Below are 15098 nucleotides of genomic sequence, written 5' to 3'. Positions count from 1 at the left end.
ATAATAAGATCATCATCCGATATGGACATATTTCTTAGGGATACTGGGGTGTTTTATCACTGTAAGTTGGCCTACTTCAGTTCAAATTAACACGTGTCTCCACCATGACAAATTGTTTCAGACTTTATACAAAGTGTGTCATGTTCTGAAACTAATGTGTATTATTTGTAAGTAGTACATTAGCCACCTTCTACACTACTTACTGAAGAATGCTGAATCTAGCCATGGCAAATTGAACAATGGCCATTACACAGACCTTATTTTGGTCTCTTTTTAACTGTGCTCGAAAAAACTGATCCAGCACTGCTCCACTGAATCCTCCCATGTTATGGATTAACTTTGCTCTGCGTCCAGGGTTCATATTGAAAATCATTAGTTTTCTCATTGTATTGTTGTTGATGGTAAAGTGTACATGAGACACTATAAGCAAAATTAAGAGGTCATCTATAATTAAAGGCAGAGCGAACATTTATGATTGTCTGTCTCATTTCTTAAAACACATTTTAATTTTATCTTTAAATTTCAACATGTATCAATGAGATATCTTTGTTTCTGATTTAGAACATATACAGCATATATAATTACTTTCTGTAAAGTGAAACCTTTAGTACTACACTGCTGTACCTGTAGGACGTTGTTTGTAAAATTGAAATTTCCATCAGATATCATAGTGTGGAAGCTGTCAACAAGGGCTATTACTCCAGTAAGAGCTTTCAGTACCTTTACCGTGCTGTCTGCAGAGGGACAGTAGGCATTTGGCAGGTTAAGACATTGAAGTCAAGCGTGAGAAAGGGGGGTGGGAGAGGCTGAGGAGAAAAAGACAAGGAAACAAAGAGCCAAGTGAAGCAATGTGAAGTGAGAATTAGGATCAGGCTGAAAGGGAGGGCAGAACAAAATGAGGGAGTAAAGGAGATGATGACAATCCATCACCGTAGATACTCCCAGTGCATTACGGGGTGACATGAGTAATTATGGAGCGTGTCTGAACGCTGTAGACTAGACCCTCATATCCCCTCTGACTGCTCCAGTCATGAATGATGGTTGTTGCCTGGCTACTCTGGGATCTACACAGGCCTCAGAGATGGCGATGGATAAGCCTGACCTGCCTCTAGGTGTTAAGTTCTACATCACCAATCCATCAGCTCAAGTGAGATGAGGCATCTAGGTACTCCATGCCTGAGAGATAAAGACATGTGTTCCTCATGAGTAACTCCAATTAATATATTCATCATCTGGTTTTTATAATGACCAGTATCCAGACAGTGTGTAATTATGCTCACTTTATAAGCCTGAAGAGAGGGCGGTGGGAGGAATGGGGAGAAAAGTTTTCCAGAAATAGTCAGTTTCTTTGGCACTGAGCGCTGGACAGGCCATGTTTGTTTGATTTATTTATTTTTTCCTCAGAAAACATGTAAGTAGATTTATTAAATGTAATTTATAATAAGAATGTGAGAACCAAAGTGTTTATTTGACCCTCAATAACCTGCTGTTTTTCGTAATGAAATGTTTGAAAATGTCATTTGTGTTTGTGAGACATAAAATAAGATGAAATCTGTGTTTAAATCAATGCAACGCAATGATTTTCTTTTTCATTTGTTGTTAATCTGCTAAATTCAATAGACCTCATTTCAGCACCAGGCACTGTCCATATTATGACCTATTAGATGGACCATCCAAGTAATTTAATGGGCTTTACATTTATATTGTTAGATCTACATTAGATTTCTGAACATGCTTTAAAGTTTTATGTTATCCACTAAAGGGCAATTTCAGATTTAAAATAATTGGGTAGGGGGATCAGCAGTAGAGGATAATCAAGAATTTTGCAGCATATGCAAAGTGGACTACTCAATCACACATATGGTGTTATCCAACTGATGTCAATTTTTTCAGCATACTGAAACATGTTGATCTCACAAGGAAGTTGCTCTTTATCCTACAAGTGTTGCTGAAGTTTTGATCTCTGCACATTAAGATATCCCTATTGCACACATGAAATGTGCATGCAGATTATGTGTGTCACAAAGGGCTACAGAAAATACATTCATTATTAGAGTTTCCTATGTAATGATGGAGATCCCTATTTATGTTGTTGTTTTACTTCTGAGCTCCCTGGGTAATTCATAATGTAGCCTGTGGAACTGCCATGGATAAATGCTGGGGTCTCCAAGCTGGGGTGATTAGTACCCATTTATTGAAACAGAGCTGAGGAAGAGTGGTGAGATGTATCAAACTGGAACAATGCAGCCAGATGAGAGGAAACATCTCACCTAGGGGTAAATATGGCAAGAGTTTGGAATGAATTTATAATCAGAGTTTAGACCCTGGTACTAGTGTGTGCAAATGGTGTCTATTCAAATGCAATGTGATATTCACTCCACACTGCCACACCAGAATGCAGGAGCAAATTAGGTGCCTGTCATGTTCATGTGCCAACACTCTTCTCACATACTGCTGCTGTGAGCCCTGCAGTGGCAGTCACAGAAGTGCTAGATAAGGAATGATGAAGAAGAGATACAGTATGGAGTCGGGTGGTACCTTGGATATCGGCTTTTCCAATGTAAGACCAAATTTAGTAGCCAAATGCCATTTGATTACGTCTCTGTGTCCAAGGAGAAAATCAGGCAGAAACATTTTGGAGTATTGCTTCGCCTTCCTTTCTTGCCCTCCTGCCTGCTATGCTCAGCGCAACACAAACACACATTATCGCTTTTTGACGCTTGAGCACTTGCAGCATGAATGTTCTCTTCAGGTCCCTCCACAGGGCAAAAAAAGAAATGGATTGCAAACAAGCAGTGCTGGAAGTGGCCAGAATCTCCTGGCTTAAAATGTTTTCGCCTGCCCTGTGTGCTGCCGCTCATTTTTGTCTTGTCATGTCCTGACAAGCCTCAGGCTCAGTGGACACCAGAAGTGCTGCACAAAAAAAATGCCCCAGCCGAATATCGGCCTTTGGTCTGCGGGAGGTAGCTATTTCTTTGTGCCTGGTCTCTCCCCGGATTACCACTTTACTGTAGCACTGTGGTGTGCTTGTCCACTCAGCTCTGTTTGCCAATGTGTACCTACTGACACATGGCCATCAAACTTACAACCACCGGACACCACTGAGGTTGGCACCCAATAACAAACTTTCCATGCCCAGGAGAGAGGAGGACCATCTAAACTCATGTTGTGCTGCCAATCGTTTGGAGCTGACCATGCAAAAAGCTGTGGAGTTGACTTCCAGAGAGGCCTTTTGGATTCCTGTGGAGTCCACAATTTCCAGCAACTTTAAATGAGGCAAGACCATCTGTTCAAACACAAAAGCCAAACAATGCATGTTCTTCACACAACAAAGCAAGAACCTATTTTAACACGACATTCACTGCTGAGTAGAGTGATGAGGCATTCTCATGGAAAGCTGGACTGAGCACTGAAAACATTTTTTTGTTGTTGTAAACAGAAGGTTGCTGGTTGCTGGTTTTTACGAGAAGTCCAGTGCATTGTCTGCACCACTGAGTGTATAACCTACTGTCAGCGGCCTCCTGAAATTAAATGCTTTTAGACTAAAGGAAAGAAGACAGCTAAGGGGACTTGGATTTATCCTGCCAACCCGTTCTCCTCCCAGGACGTCACATATGGACGCTTTGTCAAGACCCCATGGCGTCGCTTTTTACCACCCCGGGTAACTTTTAGTGTCGTGTTTGTATGTGCAGGTCTCCGTGGTCAAGTTATCAGGAATCTATGCAACGTCCGGCCAAGTTAGCAGGAATAAAAATGCAACGTCTGGTTAGACTTTCGTAGTAATCAATGTTGACTTTTTGTTTAACACAGGAAACAAACTCCTGTTTTTGTTTCATTCTTCCACCCCAGCCATCTCCTTACTCAGACTTTTCTTTTATTTATGGTAATAATTTTAGTGTTGAACAATGGCGCTAAATGGCTCCCCCCAGTGCGTTGAATTGTGACGCGAAAGAGTGCCATGTGCGTTGGTACCATACACTGAAATACCTGACAAAGTATAGCTATTTGATAATCTGGAATCACACAGAAGACCAGCTTCTTGCAAATGTGCAATTATGCTATTTAACCAGAACTGCCGGATGTCTACGATCTGACTGTCCCTTGTTTGCCCCATTTTCCTCTTTCTATGTTTGAACCTTGTAATGCAATCCTACAGAACCCTGTAGGTGTCAAGAGCAATTTATGTGTTTACGTCATGCACATGAACCTTTAGAACTGGAGGGTCTAAATTAGTGTCAGGTTACTGTGAAAGCAGTAAAGTTTGCTCTCTGGTCATTTAGAGAGAAAGACCAGAGTGTTACATTTTGCCATCAAGGTGCTTATCAGTACTGAAATTCAATGCTAATGCAATGCTAAATATGTGGAGTACTCCTTTGGCTCTAGCTTCATATCATTTAATTCTTGGCATGAAAGCAAATAAGTGTATTGGCCCAAAATGTAAATAATATGTTAAATGTGCTGTAGAATACTGATTTTCAGGCTCTTACTTGTATTTAGAATTTCTTCTAGAAAATGTTTAAATGTTTTAATGTTCAAAAAAACACAGTATTTTCCTCACATTGCTTCAGCACCTCTTTTCACCCTCTTTCTGAACACTATGTTTTAGCTCTTGCCTCTTTAAGACCCCATCGCTGGCGTCACTGATTACTTTACAAAAACACAACTTATAACTGCTTTGCCTCCACTTCTGGTGATTTACAGAGTTTACATGTAACCAGTTACTGTAGCCGCCAATTACTGCTATCAGCAGCTGCTGCTAGCTAACAGCCTATTGCTGATTCTGCCTGGGCTTGAAGCTTGCTGTTCCTGGGAGGTGTTGGTGTTTACACCTTCAACATTCAGGGTTGGGGAGTAACGGATTACATGTAACGGCATTACGTAATCAGGATACAAAAAAAATGTAACTGTATTCCGTTACAGTGCAGAAAAAATAGACGTAATCAGATTACTCATAGGGATTACTTTAAGCAGAAAGTTTCCATGAAACAGAAAACGCAGTGTTATTTGCCTCCATATATGTTTTTATATACAGTCTTTGGTAAAAACCCAAAGCTATGGAGGGACATGTCGCAGGTATTGATTGGCGTTTACAGTCGGCAGTAGCGGCAAATGTGTGTTTACACCCCCATGCAGACTCTGTGCGGACTGGTTCCAGCTCCCAGTGAGTGAACATGGCAGCTGGACCAGTACGAGCACAGCCTCCAAGACCGACAGAGGCCAGTTTGACCACTGGGGATACATTATGAATGTGGTTTACTTGCAACGTTTGGCTCTTGGCAACCCGGGGCTGAGTGAGTATATAGGACCGCTAGCAGCATATTTCTCTAAAAATACACTGAGCAGAAAACACATCATTGATACTTCTCTTGTCTTCATTTGCCTATTTGGCATTGAAGTAATCCAAAACTAAGGGTTTACATTACTTTTATTTTGTGGTACTTGGACTGTTACTGATTACATTTTTAAACAAGTAATTAGTAACTGAACCGGATTACATTTTTAAAGTAACCCTCCCAACTCTGTCAACATTAGCACAGAAGCTTCGGGCCACTGGTTCAGAACCAGCTGATAACAACAGCTACTGTATAAGCAGCTACTGTTAGCAGCTGCTAGCAGTTACTGTAGTGTTAGCAACAAGTAAAGCAATGTGTTCATCAGGAAACTTCATAAATCAGAGAGTTAAGGCAGAGCAGCCAGAGAATATCAGAGGGAAAACTTGAAAATATTTACTGTTCCTTCATATCTGTAAAATAATTTTTTGTGTGACAGCCTCTAGCTCCATGGTATATGTAAAATTTGGGGGCGTGAACATATTATATGTTATGTCACTAGTGCTTGTTGGCATTTGGCCATTTTTCCAGGGTCTTTTTCGTGCGCAAGATTTACAGATGAAGGAGGAAACAATGGTGATTGAGGCTCATGGTATGTCAGTTCCATGTACTGAACTCTTTTTATTTAACTGTGCCAAGGTAAACAGTTTTCCTTTCTACAGCACCTTTAACGTAGCACACAAGTTAATGTGAAAGCATAAATCACTTGTTTGTGCATTAGCTGTGCACACTTGTGAAACCAGGGGGTAATTATTGACACTATGTTAGAGAAGTCAATAGTTTCTGGTCTTGTATAGATTGCATACAGTGTATTGTAAGATGGATATTTTTGCTACACTATATAGAGGATGTAAATTATGTGGACAAGACTTGAAACATTTAACACAGTCCAATACAACACAAACTACAAGGGACAGACTACAATGCCCTATGGCAAAGTATTGAGTCAAGTCAAACTTGAAACTAGTTTCAAGAAAAGCTAGTAATTTAGTTTATTGCAGGTTATTGCATTGCATTACGTCACACAGGTGTTTCTGTTGTCCTGGTCATTCTTGAAATTCTTTTAATGAAGTTGGAGCAACATAGGCTGCTTTATGTAACTCACAGGCTCTTGATATGATAGTGTGAAGAAAGAGATTCTGTTCTCCATTTTCTTTCTATATTTTACCAAAAAACACCAGCACCAGCACACACTGCCATATGCTCTCATGATTCATTGCCATTGGATTATATTTTTATTTTTATTCAAAACAAACCACTTATATTGACTTTATTATTTCTTAATTTGGTTTTAGTTTTTTCATATCATCCACTGAACAGGCTTTAAGCTCAACAACACACGACGTAGAGAGACCGGCAGTGATCCGATACGAATTAGTTCTAACCAGCCTGAACCTTATTAAAATGTCAACATTTAAATGACACAAAATGTATAAATTCATAGGTATTAAAGGAAATTTAAGAGCAAACATTGCATTTAATTTTTCTTAAACGTTTGTATGTAGTTTGGCTAGACATCAACTTGCCCTGGATCTTAAATGTAGAAAAAATTATGAATGGACATTGTTTAGAAATGTTGTTATTAAGTTTACTATGTATTCTTTCAAATATGTAACTTGTTTTTTTAATTGAACACGAGACAACACGGAGGTGAGATTTCTTTGGAGTTAGCAACAATCCTCCCTCTATTCAGTCTGCATTCCAGTGTGATTTTCATCCCTTCTATTCCTTCTTTTTCTCCTCCTTTATATCCCCATCAAGTAGGCCAGTTGATGTGGGACAGCAAAACAACTCCCTCCCCTTTTTACACGCCTCTCTGTGGAATGGGTAGTGAGCTCAGAACAGAGTGCCAGGAGTTCAGGAATCATCTTATCCAAGTCTTAAACTTAAACAGTTTGTGCAGTGCCATTTGCCTTGGGGAACATAATTTGAATATGTTTAACAATGCACCAGTTTTGCAGCATCAGTATAATGTTGAAAGGATGGGTTTTAAAGTGAGTAGACTTATCATTAGAATTTCATCTTAATTGCACTATGGCTACTGGAATGGCCTTAAACTACATTAAAGTGATACAGTTGCGATTTAACAAGGCTGGAGATGAAGCACAGATATTCAAATTGTTAAGTCTTTTTGGATTATTTGAAAGACATATTAAAGCTAATACGTTACGCAATGGAATTACTTGATGAATATGTGATTTTGTAATAGCTTCATCTGTGACATTAAAGTGCTTTAATCTGATTTGCAACACCGGCAGGGGGACAGAAAAACAATAGAATTTGTTTCCCTCCGGTGTACAGTTTTTTATGTGTGTCACAGACTTAGGGAACAAGCCTGTCTCCTACAAAATACGTTGTTTTAAGAGAAACATATTACCACCAGAGTTACGTTTTCTATCAACTTATGTGAGAGCACTTTTAAAGAATGAGGCATGTTGATGTCCTTATCTTGAAAATGTTCACTGACTATATATTTAATTTGTTTTCCCTACAAATATTCGCTTATAGTAACTAAAACATGATTAAATGTTTTTATGGTTGCATGCTGCTTGTTCATTAATTAAACGGCCACATCAAGAAATGAAGTGCTACATGATGTCTCATACTCTGAAATACTATATTTTACAACTTGGGAGGGTTGGCTCATCTGGACTAACATACCAAAGTAAATGATGAACATCTCAATAACTATCACATCTAGTGCTTCAAGTATGACCACTGACAGATAACAGGACAATGTAATCTCACTGTTTCGGCACCACAGTCCATTATAAACCACATAATACATGAAGTTTACAAAAGCATTGTCAGGTGAGGATCGAGGCTCTTCTCACTTTGCTTAATTAGATAAGAATGCAAATATTACCAAAATGTCTTTTTAAATTTTTTTTAAATACAACAGAAACACAAAGTACTGACAGCAATAATTTCAGCTTGTCGTAAAACGTAAAACGTGCAACATTTTTAACGTGCATTTAGCATGTGAAAGTACAAATTACACATTTGTGTGCACAGTGGGGAAGCAATATCCAAAAAAACAAGTTTTTTTCTTTTTATTTATTATTGGTCACTTGATAGGCACACGGTCACGTAAAAACGTAAAAAGAAATACATGTTTACCACCAGGGCAGTAAAATGTGATGTTTAGCTGCTGATCTGAGCTTCCCTGTTGTTACCGTTTTATTGCCAATAATATTCATCATCTGTTTGTCTCAGGAAGGTAAGGGCACATTTCTGTTCATGTAACAAAGCCTTAACAGAGCACTGGAGAATAACTACGTACATGGAATTACAATCCAACTGCATATTTTTTCTACCAGCACAGTAAAGGTTTAGCTGGCTGATCTGAGCTTTGATGCTGGAAGCTGCCATTTTATTGCCAATTACTGATCAGCTGATTGTCTCAGGAAGGTAACAAAACCACAACAGAGCGCTGGAGAGAGAGATAAACCACATAAAACTAATCCAACAACATATTTTTTCTACCAGCGCAGTAAAGGTTTAGCTGTCTGATTTGAGGCTGCCGTTTTATTGCCAATTAGTGATCAGCTGATTGAGGAACATAACCGAACACGCCAAAACAGAGTGCTGGAGAGAGTGTAACTACATGAAATTAATCCAACTACCCTACATATTTTACACCACAAGCCAAAGCCTGCGCTGGAGAATAAACCAGTGCAACTAACCGTACATGATTTTTCTACCAGGGCAGTAAAAGTTTGGCTGGCTGATGCTTCCATGCTTTAAGCTAATGTTACAGTTTTATTGCCAAATAACGTTACTGATCAACTGATTGTCTCACTAACGTAACCGGCAAAGCCAACCCACAGGCTGGAGAATAAGTAGGCGACATGAAATTGATGCAACTGAATACACACAGGGGAAACACCTCACATCTCTCTGTGATTATGGGCAGCTTCTAGCTAAAGCTATCAAACAACAGCTTTCATTTGCATCGCCAAAGTCTGACAAACTTAATTACCTGTCCAGCAGAAAACAGACAACTTCAGCACCCCTTTGAAAACATCTGTCCCACATTAGAGCCTTCCATCTGGGAAAATCCACAACATCTGTGATTTCTGTTGTCAGCTGTTTGTATCTGTCCGGACTCCTCTGGCTTCATGATATAAAGATCCACAGGCTCTCGTGCTAAATAACGTGTGTGCTTGTTAATTTGTCCAAATGTCACTTCTCTTCTTACTTCTAATAAACCAGAAGACTATTCAGAGACTGTATATTATTATTATTATTATTATTCCCTCTTCTTCTATATACGTATTTAATGTAGTGACAGGCGTCTACACTGCCTGAATTAAAGAAGAAGAACGCCGTGATGACGAAACGCGCTCTAAAGCGTTGTCGGCTGGTAGAAATATGACAACAAAATATAGCGACCTCCATAGGAGGGGGTGCCCGCACTTATGTAGATAAAATGGCTCATTCTAAGGTAATAAAAACATAATGGTTCATTATGTAAGGTCAAGGTTATACACCACTGAAAACATTGTTATGGATCTTATATTGCATTTATGTCTATAGATACTCAGAAATATTACACACTGAACCTTTAAAGCGCTTGGTTAAAGCAACGTTATGTAAGATGTGTAAGACGATTCGGTGCCCCTAATGTTTGTAATCCGCTGCTGTTTGTTATAATTACATTACTTATGATCACAAACTAGCAAGTCGACAACTTTGCTAACACAGCTAAACATTCAGCAAGCGCGACAACACAAGACATAGCACTATTACTTACTTGTCCAACAGAAAGAATGCCAGCTTGTCATCTGTCTTGTAGCCTTTTATTTCATGAACCTTTCACAAATATCCAGGAGCCTCTTGCTTTGTCAGTCTGTTTTCTCTTCTTAGCATGAAACTTGGGCAACAGTAAGAAGGCCAGCTTGGTGTCTGTCTTGCATCCTTTCAGCTCTTTTAACTCACTGGCAACAAAAGCCAGTCCAAAATTTGGTCTCTTGCTCATCACACTCTCTCCTCGCTTCCTCCGACAACCTCTCTTAGCGGCCTCTGCCACGATGACATTACTAAGAACTCCAAGCTAGCTTCTTTCAAAGAACTTACATTGTATGTTATATACTTACGTAATTCTACGCCCCCCCGGGCTGAAGTGGCAATGACAGAAATGCCATTCTCCCTATTACAGTTCAGTATACCATTCAGATGATTTTGAGACTGTTATTTTGAGATATAAATATTACAGTTGAAGGAAAAACTATGTGAACCCTTTGAAATTACCTGGATTTGTGCATTAATTGGTCATAAAATGTGATCTGATCTTCATTTAAGTCACAACATTAGACAAACACAATGTGCTTAAACTAATAGCACACAAACAATTAATGTTTTTATATGTAAGCTCATATAAATATGTAAACGGAAAAAGTATTTAAACTCGAACAATGGTCAGGAGGAATTTTGGACTATTCCTCTTTACAAAACTGTTTCAGTTCAGCAATTTTCTTGGGATGTCTGATGTGAGGTCAGGACTGGGCTGATGCTATTCTGTTGTTCATTTTCTTCTGTACTTTGGGTCATTGTCCTGTTGCATCACCCATCTTCTGTTGAGCTTCAATAGGTGGACAGATGGCCATTTCCTGCATTTTCCTGCAAAATTTCTTGATCATTTTTAGAATTAATTTTTCCATTGATGACAACAACCCTTCCAGGCCACAAACCATGATTCCCCCTCCACCATACTTCACAGTTGGGATGAGGTTTTGATGTTGGTGTGCTGCAACTCAACTGTTTAATCTGTCCACAAAATATTTTGCTTTTCCTTGAACATCAAGGCTTTTAGTAATACTTTTGTAACCCTTTCCAGCTTCATGCAAGTCAACAATTCTTAATCTTCAGGCAATGCTTCATGAGAATAGCAAAATTTGTTTTTTATAGGGCCGGGCAGCTCTAACACCTCCGATCTCATCTCATTGACTGGACTCCAGGTCAGCTAACTCCTTACTCCCATTAGCTTTGGTAGAAGTCATTCGCCCAGGAGTTCACATTTCCACACTGCACTATGAATGTTTACCTGGTGTGTTTATTAAAAACATGAAAACATGTAATTGTTTGCGTGGTATTAGTTTAGGCAGACTGTGTTTGCCAATTATTGTGATTTAGATGAAGATAAGATCACATTTTATGTCCAATTTATGCAGAAATCTAGTTAATTCCAAAGGCTTCAAATACTTTTTCCGGCGACTGTACATACTGTTGCTTTAAGGTTAAGGAAAGATTATCATTTCATGGTTAGGGGTGGGGTTCATGTTAGGCTTTTAATATTTAACTGAAACCATAGTCTTGTGTTACTACACTACTAGTTAGTGGTACTGCGATGCACACCCCATCTTCCAGTGTCAGTTCTGCATTTTGTATGCCCACTATCCACCCAGACAACTTGTGTGTAGTTTTGAAAAGAAGTAAGATTTATTTCTCTACCAGTACTCCAAGGGAGTTAGTAGAGAGCAGCTTTGCTGTATAATAGATACATTTAATTTTTTCTCCTATGAGCACATTTTATTGCATACCACCACTTCTTATTTCCTCCTGGTACTCATAATATTTGTGCTCCCTTGAGCTCTTTGTTCTCACTTATACAAACACAGTGGTAGAGTGTGGTAGTGGTCTTGCTTTTAACCCTACTCTTTAGCCCCACGTTCCTCATTTCTCCTTCTCAAGTCATGGCTGGATCTTCCATTGGGGTGTCCTGTTGTGCACTCAGTATGCCTTTGGGCTGAAAGTCCAGTTACTAAGTGAGCAAACCTCCAATATGTGCCCTCAGTAATATACACAACTCAGCCCACTAACAAACGAAATTTATACACAACATTAATTAGGACAGAAGTGGTAAATTTGCAGAAAATAACGCTGATGCACCTCCACATCAACTTCCAGTGAGCTCAGCTGTACTTCTCAACCACAGCATCCCGAAAAGAGATTACTACTCTCCTTCTCTTATTCATGCATGACTGGTATGTCTGGTAAAATAGACGAAAAAAGGGAAATAAATATCAGGTAATAACCATGAAAGAACAGAACATAATATTGAATCAAACTGTTACCCAAATGAATCATGTCTTCTCAAAACCTCCACATGAACTGAATTTATTTCTTTGTAAATTTCTACGTGATCTTCAAATTATAAAACAAATGACTGATTTAGTAACTATTTTGATTTACTTTTGTCCTTCAGTAAGCCTTTGGGACATTTAATTTATGTTACATCATTCCCTGGTAATTAACAATGATTCGGCATCCTTCTTACAGCATCACTTGGGAGACAAGTTCACAATCTCCATGCACTTCGACTCAAGCAAGCCTTGATAAAGCAGTTATAATTATAAAATTTGTTTGTGTAGTTTCTTCTTAAGCCCATTGACATTTTCATCATATTAGGAACATGTTATTTATTTATTAATACGGTTTTAATGTTATTCATAGGGACACAAACCATTGCAGGAAAAAGTACAAAACAAAAACACCTTACCCATGTCATGTTTCTGCTTCAAGACTACAATTACAATCTGTGGTATTTCCATTTGATTTTGTTTCATTGCTGGAAGAATAGATTTGCCAGCTTTAAATCTGTAATGTTTTTACAAAAGGGGTGGCTGTAGCTCCGGAGGTAGAGCAGGTTCCCCGTTAATCAGAAGTTCAATCCCCAGCTCCTCCAGGTTGCATGTCAAAATATCCTTGGGCAAGAATACTGAATACTGAATTGCCTCTGGTGGCTGTTCCGCCAGTGTATGAATGTGTGTGAATGTTAGTTTCTGTTTGAGCACTTAGGCTCAGTGAATGAATGTGTGTGAATGGTTAATGCAGATGTAGTGTAAAAGCGATTTGAGTGGTTGAAGAGACTAGAAAGGTAAGGGGCTATACAAATACAGAGCATTTACATTTACAAAGGACCACTGGACATGGTGACTGATTTTATCCTTTAGAGAGAAGATTATATGGGTACAACCTTTCAATTTACATATTTAACAATGACAATGCCAACAAACTCTATTAAAAAAGAGATAGCAAGTATAGTACATATTATATGTACTACATGTACATATAGTACATGTAGTACATGTTACACTATGGGGGTTTAGTACCATCAGTGTGGTACTAAACCCCATAGTGTATGTACATCAAGAGTTCAGTAAACTGTTCTGTAATGCAGTGTCTGATTGATGATAACCATGAATAATTTTATTTGTCTCCCCAGTGATAACTGACAAGACTATGGGGCATACACATAGATTTTTTTTTATTTATTTTTTTTCCCATTACAGATTGAGATAACATAGGTGCGGATGATAATCAGAGGCATGCTGACTAAAAAAACTGAGCCATGGTTTCAGCAAACACATCCAGCAAATTTAGTCAGATTTTAGTAATATCTGATGAAATCAAAGTTATTACTTATCAACTTATCAACAGACATAATAGCATAATAGCTGATGAAAATGTTCAGTAACGGGTTAACTGTATATGACAAAAATAGTTGAAAGACATTTCCTTTTTTCAGAAAGTGAGTGAATCCAGTATTTTCTTTCATTAGATAGGTGGAATATAGATGACAATTGTGACTACGTAACAAGATGCAACATTGGTTGGTTTAAATTCAAGTGAAAGCACACACTGGCATTTTCGGCCCACCAAAATCAGTCAGACACCCCTCACCAATATACCATCCATCCATTGTCAACCGCTTATCCTGCGTACAGGGTTGCGGGGAGCCAATCCCAGCTGACATCGGGCACAAGGCGGGGTACACCCAGGACAGGTTGCCAGTCCATCGCAGGGCCACACATAGATGAACAACCACTCACGCTCACACCTAAGGACAATTTAGGGTCACCAATCAACCTAGCCTGCATGTTTTTGGACGGTGGAAGCCGGAACACCCGGAGAGAACCCACGCGGGGGAGAACATGCAAACTCCACACAGAAAGGCCAGGGTTTGAACCCACGACCTTCTTGCTGTGAGGCGCCAGTGCTAACCACAGCACCACCGTGCCGCCAATATACCATGCTTCCATATCTAACATGTGTACCTACTGTAATATTCCTCCAAACCAGCTGAGTGGTATGTGCCACGGATAAGTGTACCAGTGCAAGTGAATCAGTGTACTCATTCGCACTCATTTACTGAGTCCATGGTGATCAGAGGTGGCCATGGAGTACACAACTTATACTCAAGTACAAGTAGCCTACAAGTCATGTTCACAGCAGTGTGGGATTAGCCAACGTGATGCTGAAAAGACAAGAAGATATTTTAATACTATTTAGAAAAAATCTAGGATTGGGGATATGGGGGTTTCTGCCCCAGAAGATTTTGAGCATTAAACACTTAATTTCCTGCATTCTGCACCAATTTATGGTGGAAATGACTATCATATCATATCATATAGCTGCCTTTACCGTCATAAACTGACTGCGTTGACCTATGACGTTATCGAGATCCCCAGTGCGTTACAAACCTACACTGATGGGCCAATGCGTCCGTATGTGACGAGTTAGGGAGTGAGAACTGGTTGTAGGGATACAACACCCGTCAAAGAGAACAAAATGCAGCTCCTTTGTTTTCAGTTATGGGTTTAAAACAGACAAACAAAACAGATGTCTGTTTTTTTGTTTACCATTTTTCCATTTTTCCGATTTGGTTTTGAAACGAAGTAATGAAAGAACTGGTGGTCACACCAGATACTGACTGGTTTCCGGACCCCCCAGACCCCAACAATACAGTGAAACTGCACATTTTCG

This window comes from Micropterus salmoides, unplaced genomic scaffold, assembly GCF_014851395.1.
Source record: "Micropterus salmoides isolate LMB-PRFRI ecotype aquatic unplaced genomic scaffold, ASM1485139v1 Ms_hic_scaffold_20, whole genome shotgun sequence".
Lineage (NCBI taxonomy): Eukaryota > Metazoa > Chordata > Actinopteri > Centrarchiformes > Centrarchidae > Micropterus > Micropterus salmoides.
Note: the sequence above shows the minus strand (reverse complement) of the source record.